Source organism: Eumetopias jubatus, unplaced genomic scaffold, assembly GCF_037043125.1.
Source record: "Eumetopias jubatus isolate StellerSeaLion01/CBP00866 unplaced genomic scaffold, mEumJub1_p1.0 scaffold_8, whole genome shotgun sequence".
Classification (NCBI taxonomy): Eukaryota; Metazoa; Chordata; class Mammalia; order Carnivora; family Otariidae; genus Eumetopias; species Eumetopias jubatus.
The window spans coordinates 12919211-12947032 of record NW_028274814.1 but is presented as its reverse complement, the minus strand read 5'-3'; positions in this window follow the sequence as shown (position 1 = coordinate 12947032).

Sequence of the window (27822 nt, the reverse complement as noted above, 5' to 3'; positions counted from 1 at the left end):
ATTTTCCACAGTTGGCTGCACAATTTTATATTCCCACCAGTATTGCACAAGGATTTCAGTTTCTCCACGTCTTTGCCAACACTTATTTTCTGATATTTTGGCCGTAATTATCCTAACAGTTGTGAAGTGGTATCTCCTTGTGGTTTTGATTTACATTTCCCTAATGATCTGTGATGTTGCATCTTTCAATTTTTAAAGCTATGTGATCTAATATTCAAAGAAAAGAGCCATTTCTTAATTTTACTACTCTTTTTGATGCCAGGTTTCTTTATTACTTTTCCATAAAATTTACTGAGGTTTTAATAAAGAGAAAGAGGAAATGTAATCTTTAAACACATTGAAAGCCAATAATGTGTGTTGCCTTTGTTGGTAGATCACAAGACTTTCATGTTTAAAGGATGCACTTTCTCTTAATTCACCCTTCATCAAAAGTTAATTGAACATTGGACGCTGGAGTGGCTCAGTAGATTAAGCATCCAACTCTTGATTTCAGCTCAGGTCATGATCTCAGGGTCATGAGATCGAGCCTCATGTCCAGTTCTGTGCTCAACACAGAGTTTGCTTAAGACCTTCTCTCTCTCTCCCTCTGCTCCTCCCCCACTTGCACTCTCTCTCTCTAAAATAAATAAAATCTTTCTTAAAAAGTTAATTGCACAGAACACTAAGATTTTATTTTATCTTCATATTTTGATTAGAAGTTATTAACAAATTTCTTAAAAAGTTAATTGAACATGTAGAATTTCCCCAGAAGGTTTAGCACATTGTTAATTTTATTCAATATTGCTCTTTCGCATCACAATTAGTTCTGCCCCCTTACTGCCACTAAATCAAAGCCTATGGGAACTAGAAAGGTATCTCAGAAAAGCACTACTCATCTGTTGAACTAAATGTCATTCCATATTTGCACAAGTGCCTACAAGTTCTGAAATAACCTCTTCTTACTTTTTTCATTTTTAAGATTTGGCTTTAATTAACCTCGAAAATTTGGGATGCCTAGGTGGCTCAGTCTGTTGAGCAGCTGCCTTGGCTCACTCACCTCATGATCCCAGGGTCGGATCAAGCCCCGCATCGGGCTCCCTGCTCAGCGGAGAGCCTGCTTCTCCCTCTCCCTCTGCCTGCCTCTCTGCCTACTTGTGCTCTCTATCTCTCTGTCAAATAAATAAATAAAACCTTTAAAAAAAAAAGAAATTCAATATGTTGTATGTTTCATAATAATTAAGAACCTGAGCAAGATAATTTGAAATTATACAAATGAAGACCCATCACCTTTTTAAGTTACAGCAAGAGACTTCATAAGCTCACCCACTTGTCAAACAATCATTGTGATGCTGCTTCACTCCTTGAAGTCTTCAGTTTTCTCTGTTGTTTTCCTCCTCAGAATGACATAGTTCTAATTAGAATTCTTTTCAAAGGAAGGGGGTGTGGTTTTCTATCAGCATTGCCTTGTTTGCAGTTTGGAGTGAGTAAAGGGTACTACTTTTTAGAATTACAAGTATTTAAAACCTTGTGGGTACATCTGAATACACTATTATTACTAAGTTACTCATAAGAATGACTTTTAGATTGTCCGACATTTTCGGGTGGTTATACCTTAAGTTGTACCTTCAATAATATCACTGAAGTCCAGCCTAATAAGAAATGGTTTCTCTTTACTTCAGGATTCTACTCTTAAATATAAAATTTTAACTTGCTCTTAGAGCTGATACAGCTCTTAAAATAGAACATGGAAAATCTTCTGTGACTACAAAATTCCAGCCTCCATCACACAACCTGGCTGTCTAACACATTTTTGTACAACTTTTCCAAGCTGCTTCCAAATCTACTGTTATTTCAGTAAGTCATTCAGTCTTCTATGTATGGGAGTGTTTTGCAATAAAACCCAGAGAAGTTCTTCTTGGCATTGACAGTCTTATAATTTTGAGACTCTTTTACAATACAAAAGTACAGATGGGTGACATCATGGTGTAAAGCAACTTTTATTGGACTCATAAGAAATGCCTTTTAAAGGATTCTTAGAAATTAGAGTTGTTAAATCAAGAAATCTTTGTAGCATTTAACCAGGAAATTGAGGAATCTCAACTTACAAGCCTTTGTCTTAAATCTATGAAGCAAGAAAAGTTTTTCAAGCAAAGTTCAGACTATAGAATTGGTTACCCTTGTACTCAAACCATGCCTCCCTCCATGTGGCAACCTATGTTCATTAACTATTGGTAGAAAATGGCAAAACATGATATAATCCAGCTAGCCAAAGAGGTGGGTGCTACTCCTGTCCTGCATTTTGTAATTAAGTGAGAATCAATATTGGGTGTTCATGAAGTCCATCTGAGACTCTCCTCAAGTCCCTGAATGTGATGTAAGGTCCAAATAGTAGAGTGAGGCAATTTGAGAAGTGGTTCACATCTATTTTTGAGCCAGATCACAAAGTGCACTCATCTAGGCATAGAGGGAGGCAAGGGATCCATACAGCAGGTTTTAGTCAAGGAGACAGGATTCAGAATTGTATTGTCATTCACAAATTGTTAATTGGTTGCTATAGAGGAGAGATCAACAAACTATGTTTAACTTTCTCTGGCCGGTTGTTTTTGTAAATAAAGTTATATTGGAACATAGCCTTGCCCAATCATTTCTGCTTTCACACTCTGAGAGCAAAATTGAATAGTTGCAACAGGGACCATATGGCCCACAAAACTGAAAATATTTACTGGCTGGCCTCTTACAGAAAAAGTTTGCTGATCACAGCTATGGAAAGATTTTGCTAGGATACCAAAGCAATGTTTAGTCAGGACAAATAGGAAAATTGATCATTTATAACCATACAGATTACTATCTTTAATTCATGTGTTATTTTACAATCATCCACGTACTTTCATATTTATTATCTCACTTGATTGTTGCAATAAACAGAGCAAATACAATGATCCTTCTTTAAGGTGATTTGGTATGGGGGGGGGAATGACTTCTCTGTGGTTACACAACAAATTAGAGTATCCGTTCCTAGGTGTATGAACATGGTGAGCTTAGAAGTCAGACAGATCTCACCAAGTTGTTTTGCTTGACACCTGGCCAGATAAGCCAAATCAGGAGGCAGGATGGGAAGGTCAAGAGGCCTGGGCGAAGCTGAGGCTGAGCCACCTGTAGTCCCCAGGAGAGCATTGCCACCACCATCAAGCCCTTCCACTGACCTTGACCTCCACGGGCTAGTAGGCTCCCCATAAAACTGCTTGCTCACACCCTCCAGACTGCCACTCTCTCCATCTGCTCCCCAACACAGGATGTTGTGCTTCTAGATTGGAGTTGCTTGATCCCCATGATGCTAAACTCAGGCAGACACCCTATCCCCAGCTCTTGTGGCTACAGGGTGGCCACACATTTGGGCGTCCGGCACATGACGTTTGAGAGGGCAGAGGCACTTTTCCCAGGTATGGCTGTGACTGAACAATCACTGAATGTCCACACGCAGTGCGTGGTATGGATTGCAGCCAGACTTTTTGATGACTAGAGAAGAGAGCGAGCAGAGCCTGGGGTCAAAATAACTGAGTTCAAATCCCAGCTTTGCTATGAATTATACATGAGATCTTGGGTGACTTTCTGGGCCTGTGGGTACTTCAGTTTATTCATCTGTAAAATGGGATCACAAGAGTACCTCCCTCCTAAGGTGGCTGTGAGGGTGACTTAGAACAGTTTGGGTATGTAATAAATACACAGTGAGTGTTAACCATTTCTATTCATGATCATCACTGTCTCGAGGAGAGCTGGTGCCCTGTAGCAGCCTATAGTTTTCATCTTGAGCGGTATCTTTATTGTCTTTATGGTACTCTTTGCTTCTACATCCTTAATTGCATGTGAATTGTCATGTACATCTTCTCAGTCACCCAAAGGATATCCTGCAGGTTGGAAAGGTAGAATTTAGGAAAACCTACCCTCTGTCTGCAACACCAAGGTACTGGCACTGGGAAGATACTGATCACTCTAGCTTCTAAGGCAGAGTGTGGCTGACTGTGAATCTTTGGAAGGTCAGGGTAAAGAAATTCACATTTATTGAGCGCTACCATGTGCCAGACAAGGTGCGGATTTGTCACTTCGGTTGAATCACTGTCTCAATTTTATTGTTGAGAAAAAAACTTGCCCAAGGCTGAGCCCAATTTAGAATTTAGAAGTAACTTCATGCCCAATTGGTTCCAAAATGTATACTCTTTCCAGCACATAATTCTACCTCCGATAAAGTGCTAAGTAGCTGTGCATTTATCAACTATAAATGGGGAATGGCATGGTATTTACACTTGGAGTAGAGTCGTATGATCACATATTCACAGACCCTTTTTATAGTTCAGAGAGAGTTTGTGTAGACTCTCCCAAAGGGAACACAGAATAATTGAGGTTGGAAACAGCTTAACCTCAAGTCATAAAAGCCACTGACAGGGGAAACCAAGAGGAAAATGGTTACCTTCAGTGGGGAAGGGGTTGTGTGCTCCTGGTACCAGCTATGTGTTCAGTTGGTGGAAGGAATGTTTCCATCTTAGAAAATATGACCCCTTGAACGCTTTATTTTCATATCACTATTGGTCTTTTAGAAAGCATGGTCATTACAAGTATTCATTTGTTCATTAGAATTAAGTCTAAACTCTTTAAAAAGTAAAATAATTTATGGGGCTCCTGGGTGGTGCAGTGGGTTAAGTGTCTGACTTTTGGTTTTGACTCAGGTCATGATCTCAGGGTCACGATCTCAGAGTTGTGAGATTGAGCCCCGCATCAGTCTCCAAGCTCAGTGGGGAGTCGGCTGGAGATTCTCTCTCCCTCTCCCTCTGCCCCTCCTTTCGCATTCTCTCTCTAAAATAAATAAAAAATTGTAAAAAAAAAAAAAAGGAAAATAATTTCTGTCTCTTCCCCAGACCCCCCCCACCTCACCACAAACACATACACACAATGCATACACATACACACACGTCCAATGTCATAAGGACACGCAACTCTTCTTATTGATCAGTAGGTACCCCATGGTAGCCCAGACAGGTATGGAAATTATATTCTTCTGTTTCCTTCTTTTCTATGGTGCTATGCATGTTCTATAAACAGCAGGAGAAGTAATTATGTAGGTGGGCATTTGCTACATGGTCAACTTCTGGAGTATAATATAAGAATGTGCTAAGGCAAGGAAATATTTGCTTGAACTAATGCCTGGAAATAGAATGTGGCATGTACTTCATAGTAATATAAACCGCACATCTGGTTCATTTTTGTGTATCGTACCTGAGTGGGTGGGGTAGTATTTACATTCATTTTCCTCTTCTCAGCTGTCCGTCCAGTGTCTAGTCTGTGCATGCTAGGAAGTTCCGTGTGTGTGTGTGTGTGTGTGTGTGTGTGTGTGTGTGTGTGTGTGTGTCTTTTACGTTGCATATTCTAGCATCTGCCGTTCACTCCAACTTGGAGCATTTCCCATTGCAAAACTGCCACCGGGGTCTTCGAAACACACATTTACATTCCACAGGTCTAGTAAATGGGCTGTGTGGCTGCATGATGCCTTTTGTTTAAAAGAAATCCAGTGGCAGCCCAGCACTTTCTATACAGCTTCACTTTCTGCTGTTAACTGTGGCAGTTGAAGAGTGAAGCTCAAAGGAATTTTTAGAATCTGCTGCCCCAGCAGGTAACATTCTGGGGTTGGTTCTTTTTATTGTTGTGGTTTTTTTTCTGCTGTTTAAAATGTCCAAACCTTCTCGCTTGGCTAGACCTTTCTTTGCTAATGCAGCTTCTAAGCTGCCATCACCTCGAAGGGACGATTTGAACAGCAAACAGAAAAAAACCAGCGTAGGTGAGAAGATTTTGAGAACTGGAAGTGAAGGAAATTTGGTCAAACAGCAGCAGGTGCAAACGGCAGTCACTCCTGCTCAGCGGAAGGCTTCACCACACAAAGGTAATATTTTAAATCCGCTGCTTTTGTCAGCTTATGCTTAGATACTTCTTTCTTAATAATACTGCCAGATAACTTAAATGAAGGAGACTTTTTACGGTTTCAGAAACTTATCTGATGGTGTGAGTGTGACATCTTCTAAAATCCTGGAGTTTGTTGCTAAAATAACCAATAATGAGGAAGATGGAGGTAATAGAACTTTCCTTCATTAATTAAAGAATGATAAAAGAAAAACTGAGTGTTTTCACTTCTTTTTGAGGAGGACAGATTTTATTCTTGGTTGTGTTTCATAGTCTGTCATAGTCCAGTTAATGAAGTTTCTTTTTTTATTGCTTTTCTATATGAAAAGAAACAAAAAAAGAAGGGACGTGTCCTAAAACCACATCATTAACTGGCCAAATAATTTTTGCATGCTTAATTTTTTGCAGTCTCTTTTAAAAATGGATTTGTGTCTGAAATGATAATCTAACACATGATTCCCTGCCAGGCATGACCAAAATCTCTGCTAACATTGTTACCTGGAACATTTAGGTGAGGGTTCTGAGCTGCATATCACTTAGCAAGAATATTATTGACTATTTGACCTGGAATTGAGAAATATGGTGACCAAACTTTTATTATTTTAGGGTCCATAATCACAGAGGGCAATGAATCCACAGCTTAAAATATAATAATAATTTTCTCCATTATACCAAGAACTACATATTAAATCACCAAGCAACGTTTATATTAGTTATTTTTTTAATTACATTTTGAACTCTCACTCAGAAATGGTATTTTTGACACTGTGATTTTATAGTAAAATAAAAAAATTGTTTTAATATTCTCATTCTTATAACTGGAAGCTTTTACTTTATAGAAAATAGTAAGTTCATTTTATAATTTTAATCCTGACCTCTTCTCTATTAAAAACTATTACAAATGAATACGCAGTGATACAATTTTGTGCCATGTACTAGTTCAAAGATACAAATTTATGTCTGGAAAATTTTTAATTTTTTTCTTAACTTGGCTTATTATTGTTTTATCCACTTTGGTCAATGGAATGCTTGGACAATAACTATTTTATTGACCAAAATACTTTTTAAGAGATACATATAATGAATACTGAAGGACTTTAGAAGTATTGATGATAGTTGCTTAATAGAGTGAATTTTGACTAGTTAAAAGAAGTTCCCTTTGATATTGTAATATGTGTAAAAGTCTGAAAAAAATTCTTCCAAAAAAAGAATTTCAGCCACCTCAAGTTGAAAAGTATCCAGACATTTAATGGTGTATATATCTGCGTCTGAGTAAGATATGCTCAGGGAGGGACTTTTTAAACAAACAATCTAAAACTAGATGCTATTCCAAAGATTTTTCAGAATACCTTCTTTTGACAACCTGTGAGGAAATCTTTGAATAGACTTAGTGGATGAAAATAGTGTTTCTTTGAAAACAGATTTGTTTTGGGGGTTAGTTAAAAGTCATTAGAAACCAAGGATGATTATCAAGTTGCAAGGTCAGTATAGATAATGCATGTTTTTGTTTAAAATAAAATGAACTGGGAGCAGATTACATAATAATAAGATGGTGTTTCCTTTGCATTTCCCTGAGAGGATTCAGGCTGTCCAAAAGGAGAGTTCTACCACAAAAGTCCTGAAATTGGCAGCAGGACTGGATGCTTTTGAGAGACAACACTCATCAGAATATGTATTTTATGAACATTTTAAGTATTTATTTTTAATCAGAATTCTTTTTTTTCATAGCCACACACATCATATCACACAGTACCAATAGAAACCTTTCATTGTTGGAGAACAGGATGAAGACTCTATAGGATAGCCCAGTCTTGTATTAGGCTTTTACTTACGGTGGTGGTCATTATGATCAAGAAATCCAAACAACAATCGTGCCATCTTAGGCTTGTGTTGAGTTTGTGTGGGTTCTTGCCCATCACATTAAGATCTCAGTGTTGGTTCTTTAGAATGCATATTTCATTTGGCCGACGGGGTTTAATTTAGTCTGTACAGTTTCTCATGTATCTGACTCTCGTTCCCCACCCCCTTGTGTCATTTGTTTAGTTGTATAAGTATATTCTGGTAATTTTAAACTTTTTTTTTAAGTTTGTCTTCATTTAGTTTATTTCATAAATTAATGCAGTGACATTTCCCTACACTGCTTTTCCACATCTCCCCCCTCTTAAATTTTGTCATCTGTACTTTTGTTTCCATATTAAAAAGGTTAATAGTAGTTATTCTTTGGTTAACATAATTAAGTCTTCCATGGCTTATCTACAGACAGGCAATTCTATAAGTTGCGAATCAATAAAGTGTATAGCTAATGAGGCCCCATAATGTTATTGCTAAGCCAAGGAAGTGTGCTATAATCATTACTCTTATGATCTTTCCCTCCTCAGTGCTTCTAATTCTTCCAAGGATGGTATAGATATGATCGTATTCACAGAATTCCCTTTTCTTCCAGGCACTTCTCTCTGTGTCCCTCGGTTCTTCTGCCCTCCTCTGTCCTGACTGATTTCTCCAACACTTGGACAGGTCTCTCTTAGATTACTTCTTCATTTGGCTGAAGCACATCCCCAAGAAACTTCCTAAGAAAAGGAAAATGGGAACTAAACTTTCTGAGTGTTTACCTGCCCAACAAATATCTTGACTTTCTTTTTTTACATTTCAGTGATAGTTGGGATAGCATAGATTTTTTAAACAGAAAATAATTTTTCCCGGGGTGCCTGGGTGGCTCAGTTGGTTAAGCGACTGCCTTCGGTTCAGGTCATGATCCTGGGGTCCCAGGATCGAGTCCCGCATCGGGCTCCCTGCTCGGCAGGGAGTCTGCTTCTCCCTCTGACCCTCTTCCCTCTCGTGCTCTCTATCTCTCATTTTCTCTCTCTCAAATACATAAATAAAATTTTTAAGAAAAAAGAAAATAATTTTTCCCCCATAACATTAAAGGCCTTTCTCTGTTAGCTTTTGGGATCTAGAAGTGTTGACGAGAAGTCCCATGTTGTTCACACATTCACGCATTGCTTTGCAGGTGACTTTTTCTCTCTTTCTTGAAGCTTTGAAGATATTCGCTTTATCCTTGATGTTCTGAAATGTCACTGATGTATGTTAAAGTGTGGGTCTTTCTCATTTATTTTGATGGAATACTTTGATGGGCACTTTCAATTTAAAGAGTAATGGCCTTCAGTTTTGTGAATTCTTTTTTATTAATTCTTTGATAAACTCTTCTTCTGTATTTGCTTGGCTTTTCTCATTACAGTGCTCCTATGAGTTGGCTTTCCAATCGACTGCATCAATTTTCTGATCCTTATCTGTTCCTTAATTTTTTTTAGCTCTATGTTATCTAGATTTTCTTGACCTTATCTTCCAACTCTTCTAATTTTGATCATATTTTTAATTTCCAAGAAGATTTTCTTACTCTGATTATTTTGAGACCAAAACACATGGTGTTATTTTCTGACTATAAGCAGTAGATCTGTGTGCTTTATTTACCTGTTACAGTTATATTTGATAGTACCATACATTCATGTTTAATGATGCAGCCACATCCCTGTAATGTTGGTGCACTTTCTATTCTGAGCCATGGTCTAGATGAGTTCCTAGAACCAAAGACACTGTCAATCAATAAACTTTAGGACAACAGATTTCATATCTAATTTTCACCCATGAAACACTCTCTTCATGATGAAAACCCACCAAATGAAAGATGAATGTTGAAGTGTGTGTTGATGTGTGCCAACAAATTTTATTCAGGACGAGGGTCTAAGTTGACATTTGAGAATGTGGCGTTTCTTCTTGAGTGTTCTCTCACAGACAATTGAGATTGTCTGTGAATACCTGGAACTAGTTGTCCCCGTCTATAAATAGAAAATATTAATAACCGGAGCACAAAAAGTATGTTTTTTTTCTCTCTTGTAGGGCTCAGTTTCATTCTGGATACTACTGATGGGTGCAGTGACATTAGGCCCTTGCACAGTGAAGTATTCTCCTGAATTTTGTTTTAGGTATATTTCCGCAAAATTAGTTTTGTCCTGGTTTTATCTATTTATTTCTTTGACCTCTTAACTGTTGTTCTAAATAAAGAAAAATACATTTTTTAAGAAGTGGGCATGAACATTGCCTGGTAGCTTAGTTTGAAAATATAGTTTCCGTATCTTGCATATTTGTAATGATGATGATAATGATATCAGCTCTAATGAGCTCTTCCTATGTGCCCGGGACACTTCCTTGTTTTTTTAAGATTTATTTATTTATTTTAGAGAGAGAGGGAGGGAAAGAGAGGGAGGGGCAGAGGGAGAGAGTGAAAGAGTCTCAAGCAGACTCTGTGCTGAGCCCACGCGCAGGGCGTGATCTCATGACTATGAGATCACAACCAGAGCCGAAACCAAGAGTCAGACACTCAATCGACTGTGCCACCCAGGCGCCCCTGCCCATCACACTTATAAGCACATTATAAATGTATTGTCTTCTCTTGTATAATCCTTACAGCAATCCTATGATGGAGTACTATTACTATCCCTTTTAGATGAGGAAACTGAGACAGGGAGCTTCAGTTATTTGCCCAACATCATGCAGACAGGAAAAAGTAGAACAGAGTTCTAGTTCTGGAAGTTTATACTCCTGAACTTGCACACTTCACCACTATGCTAGAGCACCTTTCTATAAAGAAAAACAATTTGTCTGTCAAAAAAGTTACTATAATTTAAAACTTTCTGATTGGACAGTCTGGTCCCTGAAAAAAAAAATCCGGTGACTTTCTGTAGTTCAGAAAAATGCTCTTCTGGTTTCTGCCTTTTTACTTGTTACCCTAGATTTCTGTTTCTTCAACAAAAGAAATGAAAAGGGAAGAGAACAAATTTCAGTTAATCAATTTATCACAATACTATAAATGTTTTTCTAATAGTGAGAAATGAAAGGATACATTGAATACAGGACCTTGCAATTCCAATATGTATACTCATGCCCACAGACTTGAGTGTGCACAGGCATGTGCACACACATACAGAGAAACACAAATAGTCTGCATACAATTCAAGAAAGGCTCTTACATCACACATGACCTGGTGGTCCAAGTATAAGCCTGCAGGCCAAAAATCATGCAAGTCTCATTCTTTCTAACACAGTCTCCCTCTGTGGCCTTGAGCAAAGCCATTATCCTTCTTGACTGAGTTTCATTAACCATTAAAGAATAATAATACGTGGTTTATGGGGGGAAGTAGTCGTGAAGATTAATGACTTAATGTGTATTCAGTGCTTTCAAGAGCACATGTCCTACATGGATACTCTAAGTTAAGCACAATGTGGTCTCTTTTTACCTTCAATCGCTATGGAAGGTAAACACTTACTCTCTCACAAATATCATGCACCTACACCAGGAAAGCTCCACAATAAACCTCTGATGCTTGCTCTAAACTATTCTTTATGCACAAGGGTAATATCACATGCGTCCTGTTTGCCATCCCACAGGATGATTGAGATTGTCTGTGAATACCTGGAACTCAGTTGTCCCCGTCTATAAATAGAAAATATTAATAACCGGAGCACAAAAAGTATGTTTTTTTCTCTCTCGTAGGGCTCAGTTTCATTCTGGATACTACTGATGTGTGCAGTGACATTAGGCCCTTGCACAGTGAGAAGGTGATTGTGGCTATAGGTAGGCAGTGCCTCTAAAAGGGTTACTCATTTTACTGCTTTTTCCCGGAACAAACTGCTGATACCAGTAAATAGTCAATAGCCAATGGTAGGGCCTGCACTTTCTCTAGTATTTTCCAGAGGCAGCAGTGGATTTGTACTGATCATGCACATTACTTTATCTGACTGCCTTTGTGACCAATCGACTCATTTTTGAGGAGAGCTAAGGTGAAGGGCGTATTATTTCTTTAATTGAGCAATGGTCTATTATACCTACAGTCATTAAATTCGTAGTTTTGGCTCATTGTTGATACCAGTTAGTCCAGAGTCACACATTACACATCTGTATAGGCCAATAAGTCTCTCTCCATCCTATTACCGAAACTCACATGGCTTACCCTGGAAGTTGTTTTACAAATAAAAATGAAACATACTTAATGCTGCTTACCGGTATTTAATGGGAATTTTTTCTCCAACTAGATATGGTATGAGCTATGACTGTGTGAATATCGAAAATTAACATTTATTTCTAGAGTTCTCTTTATTTTCCTTTATTAATCTTATCTATATTTGTCTTCTACCCAGTAATAGATGAGAAGAAAGAAATATAAGTAACGTGTGTTCTCATATTTCTCATATTGCTTACTCGATTCTGTTAAAATTCAATGTGTTGGGAAAGGAGTGTGAGACTACCTCTTTAAATTAATCTGGGGTTTTCTCTGAACTAATCTGTGTATTTTCAGTTACTTTGACATAGTCCACTTAGCCAAGAGAGGTCAATAACTCACAAGTCTGCTGAAAAATTAAATGCACCTGCATCAGAGATGCATGGGCTGCTGAGGAAAAAGAGAATTCACAGTCTTAGAATTTTAGAGTGGGCTAAAAACTTAAAGATCATCTAATTCATCTCTCTCTTTTGACATATGTGGAAAAAGTCTAGTTACTTCTTTTGATCAAGACTAAAGGTGCGCAGTCTTGAGCCAATGTCTTCTAACTTGATGCTTTTTATCCTTCCATATATCTTAAGCAGAAAGGCAAAAACTGTTAGAACACCTGCAGGTTTCCCTTCAAATGCTCACTTCCTTGACATGGACTCCTACTGACCTGTGATCCATAGCATCTCCTGTTCTGTGCCTCCCACACTCCTGGTATTCCGTTGTTACTTGCCTACTTACTCCAAGTTCAAGATCCCTGGGCAGTGCGTAGTGCAGTCACAACTCACTTGTTGTGTTGATTCTTTATCAGATTTTATCTTTGTAACTAAATTACAATCAGGGTTCGTTTAATGCTGGAAAGTTGTGAATAGTGTCTCTTACTATGTTTATAATACAGAGTTTTGCTTCTGGTTGCTTATCTCTAATGGGCCTGATAAAAGAATATATTTCTTAGCTCAATAAAGTTAAAAATATCATAAAATGGTTTTCTGTTTCTCCTTTAACTAGGGTTGAAAGTAACAAACTCTATTTGTACAAATATTTTTCTAAAATCTGTATTATTCGGTACCTTCCAAAATTTCATCTGTGTGCCAGTGAAAACTTTCCTCTATAAAGAACTTAGGAGATTGTATACAACCACAAGTGAGGAATTTTGCTAACCTCAGTGGAAGATTTTGCTGCCTGAACTACTTAAACTTTCATTCCCGTACTCAGATTTTTACTTTGCTATGTATGTTGCTTCCAATTTTAAGTTTTTACATTAATGAGCCACCTTTTCTTCAAAATATTTCTACTCTGTTAGATTCATTTAAACAATCAGAATTGGGGCATTTAAAAATAATCAGAATTTGTATCGATGAACAAATGTGTGGTTACCTTTTTATTTGGGGGTATTATAATAATTCTTCCAAGCAGGTAAATCATGTCCATGTATCATTCTATGCTGTGTATGTTCTTAAGAATAATTTCGTTAATCTTGACCATTTAGGAGCAAACTACCATGAACCTCTCCACCTGTCTGGCTTTCTCGAAGGCTGCTTACCTCTTGTATAATCACATCATACCAATCTTCTTAACTCATGGCCAGATAAGGGAAGGGTGAGTGTCTGGGAATTTGAAAATCTAGACAGAAGAAAAACCTTCTTAATGATGCTGCTGTGCGGTGCGCCTGGGTGGCTCAGTTGGTTAAGCGACGGCCTTCAGCTCAGGTCATGATCCCAGGGTCGTGGAATCGAGCCCCGCATCGGGCTCCCTGATCGGCGGGAAGCCTGCTTCTCCCTCTCCCACTCCCCCTGCTTGTGTTCCCTCTCTCGCTGTCACTCTCTCTCTCTCTTTGTCAATTAAATAAATAAATGAAATCTTTAAAAAAAAATGATGCTGCTGTGCCAGGTTAACTATTATGGTTTCTTGAGTTAGTGATCTCCAGGGTCTTAATTTAAGTCAAAAACTCTACCTCTATGGTTTTGTCCCCTTTTGGCAAGAGGAAAAATCTCAAATGGGTTCAGGTTACCTTTATCTTCCCATGTTTCTAAAATGTACAATGACATTACCAAAATAAACTGGAAAACACCACAAATAGGTAAAGAATCCTTTCTTATATACAAGAAACATCAGTCAAATATATGTCAAGGATACAGATTTTTGTTGTTGTTTTATATTTCTTGACAATTCATATTTATAGATACATTACACAAGATAAACTTCAAAGGAAATTCACTTTTAAACAATTATTTATTCAAAATACGGAATATTGTGTTTATATCTGACAGTTTATCATATACATTATGATATATATAATATACTGGTATGTTGCCAATTATGTATATTCGTTATTTTTAAATTAATAAACCTAAGAAGTTCCATTTGAATATAAGTTAAATATACATTAGATTGATTTTTTTTCTGAGCCAATGTTTTAATAATTGATTCTGGTGATGAGGTTGTTTACTGAAAATATAATTGCTACCATGACTTTACTGACAACCCCCCTGCCCCCACCCCCCCAAAAAGTCATTGACTATATACTATGTATCTGGCATTTTGCTAAATACTAGAAAGTTTAAAAAATTAAGTAAAACATGGTCTTTATCCTTGAGGAGGATTTTACAAGAGTGGGATATCCTGGTTATCTGGAGGTCTAAATGTAATTTTCCAAATGATTTATGTACAAAATCGTATGAGTGCATAGAAGAAGCAGAGCAGGCTATTTGCCTCAAGTAACGAAAGTTTGCCAGGTTGGGCAGGGGGGAGAGGAAACATCATAAAAGACCTTGTTGCGTTTAAGAAATGACAAAGCAGAGCAGTGCTAATGGGGTAAAAGAAAGCTGGTGAGAGAAGACATGGAGGTGGGGAGAAGTCTATTAGGCATGATTTCAAAAGAGAAAAGTGTGTTCATTTTTTCCATTCCTTCAATGAATAGTTATTGGGCCCCTACTAGGTGTCAGGTGTTGTTCTAGGCTCTAAGCAAGTTGAAGCAAGTTCTAGGCTCTAATCAACCATGGTAGATGAAGGCTGTGGCTCTGTGGGGCTTATCTGTTAATGTGGGTTCTAGAACAAAAATTAAACAACGCAAAGTGATACAAAGTAATGGGAAGCAAGGCAGGAGCAGGTGCTGGGAAATGAGAAAGTCAAAAGATGTGTATGTGATGTGAATGCGGTCCAGCTATTAAGTATTCAGGTAGGAAATTAGAAATGTGGATCTGGAGATTAAGTTAAGGCGGAGGCTACTGATAACAAACCAGTAGGTCACCAGTTATAAATGCTATTTTAAGCCATGGGACTGGATAAAATCACCTAGGGAGATGGTAGGATGGAAAGTATAGAAAAGAGGGCGCCTGGGTGGCTCAGTTGGTTAAGCGACTGCCTTCGGCTCAGGTCATGATCCTGGAGTCCTGGGATCGAGTCCCACATCGGGCTCCCTGCTCAGCGGGGAGTCTGCTTCTCCCTCTGACCCTCACCCCTCTCATGCTCTCTCTCTCTGTCATTCTCTCTCTCTCAAAAATAAATAAAATTAAAAAAAAAAGAAAGTATAGAAAAGAGAATATGGCCCATGTCTGAGAACATGGGTCACCAGTTATAAATGCTATTTTAAGCCATGGGACTGGATAAAATCACCTAGGGAGATGGTAGGATGGAAAGTATAGAAAAGAGGGCGCCTGGGTGGCTCAGTTGGTTAAGCGACTGCCTTCGGCTCAGGTCATGATCCTGGAGTCCTGGGATCGAGTCCCACATCGGGCTCCCTGCTCAGCGGGGAGTCTGCTTCTCCCTCTGACCCTCACCCCTCTCATGCTCTCTCTCTCTGTCATTCTCTCTCTCTCAAAAATAAATAAAATTAAAAAAAAAAGAAAGTATAGAAAAGAGAATATGGCCCATGTCTGAGAACCCTGGGACACTGCAACATTCAAGGGTCAAAGTGGGAGGAAGGGGTTGGCCAAAATCTTAAGGCATGTATACGCTAACTTGAGAACTTTATTTTAAAACTCTAGTCCAGAGTATTCGAAACATTTCCTCCCAACAGAAACAAATATATTCATGCCCCTTAGGTAGTTGCAAACAAATAGTCCAAATATAAATTTTGTTTTAAAGCTTTTATATTTAAAATGAGGCAAGTCTTGTAATCTAACCCATAACATTTATTTAATATAACATCATGTTTAACTGAATTATCATCAAAATTAAAATGTTTCCTTTAATGTTTGATTTGAGCTTCAGGTATCTACAAAAGACTATCACATATCACTGGAGGTAACCCTTCCTACTCCAGTTGAAGAAGAAAGTCTCAGAAATAGGGAGCTATTAAGAGGCTTTCAACATCCTTCTGTTCCTATTTGTAATTTAATATTTGCATCACATAACCATTTTATATAGTTTGTTAGTGTTTGTTTGGCTATCCTTCATATATCCCTGAGTTTTCTGGTTTTGATTAAGAACTTCTTTCTCAGGAGGTGAGGACTAATTTGTTACTGCAATTTCTAGCACAACATAATGTGAATTTTTTATGATGAAACTTCTATTTACATTCTTAGAGATTCATGAAGAAGCATCTTGAATATTTAAAGATAATACACTAGGAGAGCCTCAGATCTATTTTATTTGTGCCCTGTTTATTGAAGTTACTTCACAAGGATTTTTAAATAGCTATAACTAGAATTGTCAACAACATAATAGATGTTCAGAGAACACCCTCCCAGGAGAGCAAAACAAAAAACACTAGATTTTTTAAAATTATATATATCTTTTGAAATGCCTAGTTGATTTGACAGTAAATTAAAGAAATTCCCCTAAGGCAAAAACAAAACAAAACAAACAAACAAAAAAAAAAACACCCAAAACACACACACACACACACACAAAGCCAAACAAGAAAGCTTTAATACAAAAGAGTAAGTAAAAGTTAGAACCATGATTTGTATAGTGGTCTTTGTCAATTCCTTGTGGTCTAGGGAATTTTAATAGATACATTCAGTAGAGAAGTGACTCCTGATGCCAAGAAGAGAGATAATAGTCATATTAAAGCCCTCTGTGTTCAGTAAATGTAATATCTTCAGTGGCTGACACAAGGAAGGCTGCCCTGTAGAGGGACATCTTGGAGAAAGCTCTTGACTCAACCTCAGTTCTGGGTGGAGATGAATAAAAAGAATATCCTGAGAATGTCTAACCTCATGTCTTCATTCACATCGTCTTGGGGCTTAAAGTCATATTATTGTGGAATGGAAAAAAAAAACCAACTCCCCCCAAAAAAAGCTGAAAATATTACTTAATCGTCCCAGATTGTCAGTGTCTCTGCCTGCCTGGTGGCAGAAGACGAAAATGCTGTTGCAAAGAATGTATTTTATAAACAAACCTGTAAGAATTCCCATAGATAAAAGTCCAAAACATGAGCTCACAATAAAAATTCACTGCATACGGGCGCCTGGGTGGCTCAGTTGTTAAGCATCTGCCTTTGGCTCAGGTCATGATCCCGGGGTTCTAGGATCGAGTCCCGCATCGGGCTCCCTGCTCTGCGGGAAGCCTGCTTCTCCCTCTCCCACTCCCCCTGCTTGTGTTCCTGCTCTCGCTATCTCTCTCTCTGTCAAATAAATAAAATCTTAAAAAAAAAAAAAAAAGATTAAAAAAAAAAAATTCACTGCATACATAGGGAAACAAATGACCATAGACAAAAGTCAGCAAAGGAAAAGAATCACAGAATGAGATCTACATTAACTGCCAATATTAGAATTATTAGAAGCAGAATATGAAATAAATGCATTATATGTGTTTTAAGAACAGATTGTAACAATAGCAACCTGTAATATTTGAACAATAGATCTTCTAGAGATGAAAAATATAATAACTAAAGGTAAAAACTCAGTGTATTGTTAAATGGCAAAGTAGATACAATGAAGAAAGAACTGGTAAACTGCAAGATAGACTTGTAAAATTTCTAATAATACAGCACTAAGAGACAAAGTGATGGAAAAGACAAAAGAGATGTTAAAAGATGTAAAACAGTAGAGTGAGAAGACCCAACATAAGTCTAACAGGATTTCCAGAAGGAGAACATACAGACACTGAGAGAAGCATTATTTGAAAAGATAATGGCTGAGAATATTCCAAAACTGATAAAAGGCCATTAATATCTGAAGTCAGGAAACCCAACGATTCCCAAGATACACTGAAAAAAAATTTAAACAGAAAAACCCTATACCATATAGTACTTCATTAGTTTTCGATGTAGTGTTCCGTGATTTATTGTTTGCATACTGTATGGTGACTGACATAACATAATAAAAACAACAAGAACAACAAAAAAACAAAAACCCTACACCTAGACATATAATAGCAATAAATAATTACTCAATTTTTGTCTCTATGGAGGGTTGTGATCAAACAGCAGTTAATAGATTGGTATATTACACATCATCAATTTTGATTTGAACTCTGTAGACTGTCTGGATTATGTAAATTAGTTACCAATTCTTGTTATAATTCGGGCAAATAACATTTGAGAAATGTGAGTTTTATAGCCACATCTTACTTCTTAAACCAACCAGAAATACAATAGTTAAAACTCTCAACATGAAGTTTAATAGCTATTTACCTGTTTTCCCATGAAGGGAGAGGGAGGATTATCAGTGCTCATTTGTTCAATTTTTGCTGAAAATGTTCAGCTCACTTCCATTTGCATGTCAGTTGAGAGAAAGGTTGAAGAAAAGGAAATAATTATTTAGAGAATGATACTCAAATAGGCATTAAAAAATAGAATTCTGATATTTACAGCATGTGCAGTGGTCCCCCCTTATCCATGGGGGGATATATTCCAAGACCCCCAGTGGACATCTGAAACTGTAGGTAGTACCAAACCCTATCTATAGTATGTTTTTTCCTATACATACATACCTATGATAAAGTTTAATTTATAAATTAGTCACGGTAGGAGATTAACAACAACCAATAATAAATAAGAACAATTATAACAAGATACTATAATAAAAGTTATGTGAATGCGGTCTTTCAAAATATCTTGTTGTATTGTACTCACCCTTCTTCTTGTGATGATGTGAAATGAGAAAGTCCCTACATGATGAGCTCAAGTGACATGAATGACAGGCTTGGTGATGCAGTGTTGGGTTACATATTGTCAGAAGGAAGATCATCTACTTTTGGACCACAGGTGGCCATAGGTAACTGAAACCACAGAAAGCAACACTGCACATAAGGGGGGACTACTGTATATGTGCCACTGAAAGTGTGTCTTATGGGATTCAACCAGTATTCATGTTGCGTGGATGACTTTGTAGTCTTACTGCTATTTTCAGGGATATCTCCATAATCATCATTTCCTGAATGTTCAAGAAGGTAGGTACTGTATCTACTAAATAAATCACTGTATCTGCTAACATGCCTAATGAAACCAGTTGAAGGGAACATAGTGTCATCATCAAGGGAATTAGAACTTCCTTCATTTGATAATCTTCAATTACTGAAGATAATACAAAACTTGTTTCTTTTCCAGTTATCTATTTAAACTGCTAGAAAATCTAAAATCTATGCAGATAGTTATATAACCCTCTTCTCTATGAGTGAATCAGGAGTGGAAAAAATAATGTAAGTTTTGTTTATAAAACCTTCTTCAGGGAAAATGCAATGGTTTGAGAAGTACCTTTGCCTGATTCATTTACATATTTAAAACTTCATACGGCTAAACCTAATGCATATAACACTGGCTATCCTAGGGCTAGTCTTTCTCTTTCCACTTAAACACAGATAATCTTAGTATTTCTCCAGGTCAGAGTCTTAATTGCTCAGTGAAATCAGCAAAGAAAGAGGAGAGGGCTAGTATTTTGAAGTCTGTCTTTATAACTTACTATTTAATTAGACGCTATACTTAATGCTTTCTGATTTTGAAGCATGTTTAAGGAAGTGTCATTTCTGCTCCATTGATCTTAGAATGCCAAACGGTGAGTCAAAAATCAAGTCCGGCCTGGTGTGGACTTACATAAGATGAAAAGTATATTTGCACTGTGCTGAACACTTAACTAAATGCCATCGGTTACCAGATGACAATAAACATGAACTATGACTGCAACAATGACCCTGAAAAGGCATTATTGGCCATCATTGTCAGAAAGTAGGAGAAAAATATGGCAAGTGTTGAGGAAGGAATGGGGAGTATGTCACAGAGGGAGAAAGAGAAGAGAGATGAGATAAATATATTTGGAAAATGACAAAAATAATGGAATATTACTTTGCTTATTATTTCACCACCTTTTAAGTCAGTCTACAGAATCCCTGATTACAAAGGTCTTCCTCAGCATTATCTTTAATGAATGTTACCGAAAAGCAAAAAGGGAAAGTGCTTATCATGTTTTAATAATAAAAACCCAATTCCAGAGGAGAAGTATCTTGGAAAGCACTGCCTTAGTGCAGATATTTTAAATGGAAGCTTGGTCAATCAATCAGGAAAGAAGAAATAATGTTCTTTCCTAAATGTATAAGGTAAACATAAAAATAATCACATGATCATTTTTGTGCTACTATTTAGAAGTTTAAACTCAGGTTCTCAATTATGTTTTGCCTTAATAGGATCCATTGAGGCACAGGGTGTGTGCCTGACAAATGTGGTCAAATAACTTCAAGTGTCATTATGTCAAATGGCAAGGGTCATGAGTGAGCAGCCACCACCTCAGAAGCCTAAACTAGGCTGAGAACACTGATAATCCAGCGAGATTTGGGGGAATCTTGAGTAGGGAGTGAGTGACACGATCAAATTTACATGGTCAAGGCATTTTGGAAGCAGCTTCAAGAAAGGGGATGAAGATTAAGAACACAGGCAGGGAGGAAGTGAACCTAAGAAAGAAAGACAGAATCCCCTCCGAAAAGAAGACTGTTCCTCAAAGGTTCAGCAGCCTTGGGCAAGTAAAATCAAGCACTCCTTAAACGTTCGGCAGAGTTCTGAATGACTGAATGAGCTGCAGGTGGGAGAAGCGAACTATAAAGGAGACATAGTTGATGACTTTCCATGATGGGAGATGGGATACGGGAGGTGTCTGCCTGGGGCGACCAAGTGGGTGGTGAGCCATTCCCGCAGCCATGGAATAGGAAGGACCTCGCAGCTCTGTGGAGGAAGTTGCTAGAAATAGTCAGGGCATATTGAGTTAGAAGTGTCTGGGGAGCTCCCAAGTAGATGTCCAGGAGCCAGCTGGATATATGGAGCTGAAATGTGAGTGTTCTGGGCTACATACACAAATTTGGGAGTTGTCAGCTTATTTGCATTTTGGATATAGATAAAATTGCCCTGTAAACATGTCGAGGGCTGAGGGCTGGAGGCTGGGGATTTGAGATGGTCTTAACTCTGGCTGCTACACTTTGGAAGAGGCAGCGATAAACTGGAGCAACCTTGTGATATGGGAAGTGGTTGGGAGGACGGGAGAACTGAGAGGTGGATGCTACCCTAGCATGAGTGTGATCCATAAAGGCTGGGCTCCCCCACTTCTGGTGCAGAGCTGGGGCCAAGCAGGACGAGTTAGTGGAGGGCACTTTGAGCTTAATAGGAAAGAAGCCAAGTGGGTGACTGGACTACCACAACAATCAGGCCACCTCACCAAGTAGCGAGCTTCGGGTCCCTCCACCAGATGGGGGACAAGGCAGAGCAGAGTGTAGCTGGGAGCAGAATTATGTGGGTTTTCCTGCTTCTTTCTACTCTCAGGTTCTGCGATAGACGGTGTACTCTAACAGAACGGAATACAGCAAGATCTCTGCGTAACAGAAAATAAGTGGACTGTCCCTATAAAGGAGTATCTGAGGTTGTTTTTTTTTTTTTTTTTTTAAAAAAAAGACTTTTACAAACGCTTCTGGTTTTCAATTTTCATTTACTGTGTATATTTTCCTCCGTTACCCTATTCCTCTCTGATTTCTCCTCTCTCTTCCTACGGCTCTCCATAAGAGCCTGTCAGTAACAGACTCAGTTTTTGTCCCATAAAAAAAATGTCAAAGGAACCAAATAAGAAAGAGAAGAGCTAGGAGAGGCAGGTCATATGACATTTCTTTGAGCCCTAATGTCTTTTTTTTTCTTTCTGTTCATATTATCTGAAATTCTCATTTCATCTCCTGCACTGCCTCTTGGGTAGCACTCTGCATTTCTACTCAGCTGTCTCAGGGCTGCCTGTCCTTCCTGTAGGCCCAGGGAAGCTGAGAATGTCCTTCCTCTCCTCCTAACACACACACACACCCTCTCTCTCTCTCACTCACACACACACCCTTTCCTCATGTGCTGAGCGCAGCCTGAAATCTCAAAGTAGGCACTTCATTAAGGCAGTCCTCCTGCTAAAACACACGCCATCTTGGATGACACATCTTTCCAAATTATTACTGGCCTTTTATGCCTTGTGTGAATGAATGTTACATGTCTTTAAGAACTGTGTTGTTGTTGCTGTTGTTTTACACGGGAGATAATCCAAGGACCTTGAAACTTGAGGGGGAAGGGAAGGACGCCAGGGATACAGGATTGGAGCCTCTCTGCCCCTTTCCTGCTGGTCTTCAAATGCCACCACTGCATATCTCCTAGGATTTCTGCCTCTGGTAAGAAGATATGTTATCAACGTTTTTACAACTTACTTGGAGTTTATCCTGTCTAGTTTCTTCTTCCTCTCCTTAATTGTCACCATGGTGAGTCACTTCAGTCAGAGATTTAGTATCTATATTTATTCAAAAACATAGGTCCTCAATCTGATTATTTTATGCTCGTACTAATGTCTCTTTTATGGTTTCCCTAGTGTTTCAAAAATTTGGTTCTGTCCCAAATCTTAAGGCATTCCATCCATTCTCATTACTATGCTTATTAAACAACCTTAATTTTCAAAAAACAATTCTGAGAGGTCATTACTAAAAATAGTTCTATCTGGGCGCCTGGGTGGCTCAGTTGGTTAGGCGACTGCCTTCGGCTCAGGTCATGATCCTGGAGTCCCGGGATCGAGTCCCGTGTCGGGCTCCCTGCTCGGCAGGGAGTCTGCTTCTCTCTCTGACCCTCCCCCCTCTCATGTGCTCTCTCTCTCTCATTCTCTCTCTCTCAAATAAATAAATAAAATCTTAAAAAAATAAAAATAAAAAAATAAAAATAAAAATGGTTCTATCCTCTAAGAGAAGCGTGGGAATTCTTCTGTTCTTCCAGGAGACATTTTCCATGGGGAGCCACCTGTGGGAAGCAGGGCCCTAGAGGGCAAGACTGGCAGTGAGTGGGACCTTGTCCGTGTACTGGTGTCGTCGAGACCTGAGACAAAAATTGGTAGCCAGCTTGTGATATCCTCCAGTCACTCCAGACTAGCATGGCTGGCCCATGAGTCAATAATAGACTATGTGCTTATTTTCCCACTGAGCTCATCTGAAGATTGATACTGAGTAATTATGCCATGTTTAATCCTGAACACTCAGCGTCTACTGCTTAGAGAACTTACTGATATTCAGCAGAGTAGAAACATAGGGGTTGCCCATTACTTGGTGTGACTAACAGATATACAGATACCTTTAAATTGTGGCCATAAAGAAATAGCATTTACCCTAAGGATTTGTCATCTTGGCTTCTTCCCGGAGCCCAGCCAGCTCATCCTTGTGTTTCTGGAACTGAAAGTCCAAGAACCTTGGGATGGTGGTAGGCGAACCTCTCTTTTTCTCTCCTAGGGAACTGTTTTTGCCTCCTGACAATTCTAGGAATATTCGCTTCCATGTGTACAAAGTAGCTCTTTCCATCACCACAACAACCCCATGTACAACTGAAGCTTAGAAAAGTTAAATGCCTTATCTAAGGGTCTCAAAACTGGAGAGGTACGACCCAAACTCAGGGACCTCCGTCTCCAGCATCCATGCACTCCCCTGCCCTGACCAATAACATAAAATAAAAGCCTGTTCTCTTTACTATGCTAAGAGAATACTAGGAAAAGAAGTAGAAAGACTTGACTTCTTGTGTGTTCAGAGATTTTTAAAAGAAAAGGATGGTAGTATGCTCTCAGACCTAATAAGCTAAAACCACTATTTAAAAACTATTAGCAAAAATACTATTTAAAGAAGATTCAGATGTAAAGTACTAGGAGAGTTAAAGGAAAAAATGTCATTTAGGGAAGATGTGGCCCAAAGATTTGAATTGGCCTTGGGGTTTGGGGGCTGGCGACTATGACAGAGGAGAAGCCCAGATGGAGTGGTGCTCTGAGGACCCTGAGAAGTCATGGCGTCTGGAGAAGCAATGAGCAATCAAGTGGGAAATCTTCTCACTACATAGCTTTAACTTAGACCAACAACTTTCTAGGATTTCTCTGCAGCAAATCCATTCACTTTAGACAGCATTATTTCTCTCTCAACGAGAATTTTCATACTGAACATTCACCAGTGATGCTGATGTGTGAGCAAATGATTGAGCTCTAATCTCAGTATTTCTCCTGACTAGCTGAGTGATGGTTCACCTTTCTGAACCTAAATTTTCTCTTATAAAGTGCAGGAACACAGTAGCTAACTGCTTTCCAGGTTTCCTTCCTCAGGTTTCTTACTCCATGAGTAGTCAATGCCAAGGCACTTTGGGTTCCTCTCACATATGGAGCACACTGGAGAGTTATGTTAACCCACTTCACCCTTCCATTAATGGATTGACTCATGAAAGGATTTGTCAAGTGTCCACGATGTGCAGGGATTGTGGGGAAAGGCAACTGTGAAAGATACATGAGTAAAGAAAACAAACACTGAAAGCAGAGAAGAGGAGATCCTCTGTGATGTGTAACTGTGAGGTTTGGAGCCGAGGCACAGTTTAGGGGCAATGGGAAAGCAGCAGTCACCCTTGCTCCCATGGGGAGCCATAGGAAGCTATCATAGGGCCACAAGCTATTCTGAGCACCAGACTTGGGTTTGGGCACTTTCTGGCCACACCATTAAGCTCTCCTGGCATACTCTTTATCAAATGGCTACCTCTTATCATTTTCTCTCTCTATGAGCAGGATAACAATCTCCATTTCCCTTAGAAAATAAATGGAATAATACCATCTACCCCCCCCCATGGTATTATATCATCGTTAAAAGGAAATAAGATAAGCCTATTTAAATACAAATAAAGTATCTGATTATTCCCAGTTCTTTGAAATACTGACACATGCTTCCTGTAAAAGATCTATGGTCGATCTTGGATAAGAAATTACCTATTCCATGACAGAACGTTTTCTTGTACCTAGAAAAATCAGTCATTTTTCGAAGAAGAATGCAACCCCTGACACAGGTTGTAGATAACATTTGGGACAGTGGCGCAACCACATCTATATCCCCATCACCCACAGACATGGCCCCCTGTAGCAGTGTTTGCATCTGCAAAGCCAGGCTCTAGATGGGCCAGCTGTAACGAAATGCTCATATAACAGATACTCTCTTCTGAAAAGTTAAAATTAGATCTAAGAGATGGTAGGAAGTTTCTGTTGGTACTTAAACCAGAACATCCTGGCATGTCCCCATTTGGCTCAGTGCAGAGGCAATCAGATAACGTAGTTTATAGGGAGAAAACATTAAGAGATGTGCAGAGATGTGGAGTAGGGACAGACAGGTGAGACTGCTGAGCCCAGACAGTCACGTGGCCCTTTGTGCTTCCTGCCTGTGTCTTGAACACCATACCCCCACATTCTTTAAGTTCTCCTTTTTTGCTGATTATTTGCAAATTTAAACAATTGTTTAAAATTGTGAGTGGATTTCTGTTACTTAAAACCAAAAGGTCCCTAATGAAATATCCTGATTTCCAAGACTTCTTTCCCTTTCTGATTTTTGTCTAAGGCTTCTTGTAGGTGTGTCGGATCTGGTGAAATTTTAGCAGAGTGGGAGATGAAAGCACGTTCATTTTACTAGTAATGGCTGCTGGCTGAGCAAGCTCCCTCAAACTCTGATGGTACCGTAAGCTGTTTAGTTGTTTATCTGGTCCTCCTTGGTCAATGTTTATCCTCAGTTTTATTTAAGAGGATGGAGGAGGAAGAAGGGACAGTCTGTCCTGGGCATGACTGGCATTGCTTAGTAGCCCATTTGTTTACCTAAGTCATTAAAAGGGCCTTCCAGAAGCAGCCAATCCTTCCTCAAGTGTTAGGTCAGCAATCTTGATTAGAATCAGCATCAACCACCCATTGAAACTAGAAGCTTCCCTCATGACTTACTGTTACAATAAAACCTCACTAATTAACCATAATTGGAAAGAAAAGCTGGTCTCAATTTTAAGATTCTAAAAGAAGCAACAATTTCATTTCTTCCAACTTTGCAGTGATTTAAATTAAGTTAACCAAGTATACTTGACTTAATATATAAATAAAAATTATGTCTAGATAGCACATCAACTCAATATGTGCATTTTTGTTATGTAAATGGTCTTTGGAACAGCTTGCTCTTTCAGGCAGGCAATTTAAGCATTCTACTTATGTTCTTACAGTATTAATAGTTTAGACCCTGCTTTTCCCCATTGAAAAAATAATGATTACCTTAATCTTAACATTTGTCAAAATTATTTTAAACAAGTAGGGTCAGAATTGCAGATATTATTGTTATTTTTGGATCAATATGACAATGATTGGGGGAACAAATGGTATGAGTTAGAGTGTCATGAAAACCTGTCTTAAAGCTTCCCACATCTTTCCAAGGGATTTACGCTGCAGTTGAAAATGAAGTGATTTGTTTAAGAGTCTAGTGGAATGATTGTGTGGTAGATGTGCTGAAAATCATTTCTCCTCCATGTTTGATGATGTTGTGATCTTAAGGCCATGGTTCCAACTTATAAAGAGATGAGGGTACATGCAAATTAGCCTGTGACAGGATGTTTGGTGCCCCAAATCATTTCTCCTGATTATTTGCTGTATGTGAAATCTCAAGAAAATGAGCTGGGAAGCCCGAAGCTGATGTTATGAATAGAGATGTCTTCTACAACTACACTAATTTCAAGCTTACAGGAATGTCCCTTTAGATCACCTGATGTGCGCTGCATTGGGCTATCGAGGCACAGAGTTTTTATTTTCTGTGGGGGGGATGGAGAGAGTCTGACTCACACTGGCCATTCATCTTCCAGAGAATCCTCCTCCTACCTGGTTCCTCTCCCTTCCTGTTGCATTGGATGCTTTCAGCTTCCTGCCTTGCTTTTAACCTGAGCCCATAAAATCATCTGCACTGTCCAGTAGGATAGAGCATGCCTGAAAACTAAGGCAAGTTTTTTTAGAATCCCTTGGAAACTGTGTGCATTCCTGTGTTCCTTCCTGCAGAAGTAGAAGGTGCAGCCGTGCCCAACTGGGCCCGGAAGTACATCTTTGACTTCATGGGGTCAAGTATCCTAGAAGCGTGCCCTTGGCAGATCTCCCAGGTGGTCAAGACGGGACTAAACATAGCATTAACGTGGCCAGTTAGTAAAGGAAGATGAAAAGAAACTTTCTGTTGTTGAAGGCCATGGTACTTTGTTCCCACTTGAAGTTCAGCCTCTGGACAGGAATGACTGATGGGCATGGGTAACTTCACCCGCCAGGAATCTATCGTGCTAGCCCAGGGCACCAGCCTTTGTCCCAGTTCTCATGGGCTTCAACACTGTCGAGTGTGTCTGTCATTTGTTTGGCACCTTTGTTTCCTTTTTGCAATATTTTATCTTACATAAAAATGAGCATATGTGGGATACCAAAATCAAGTTTTCCTAAAGAAAGATAGGAAAGAATCAGGAGCTTGTGGAATAAGGCCAGCCTGTCCCCCCCCCGTCCAGTGCCTGTGGTGACACAGTCTGCCTCTGTGCTCCCCTCCAGTGGTGGCCTCCTGATCACAGTGGGCACGTGGCTGGTACAGAGTGCTGGGCATCACTCTGCCTCAGTTCTCATCCAGACCCCACTATTGACTATTGGTA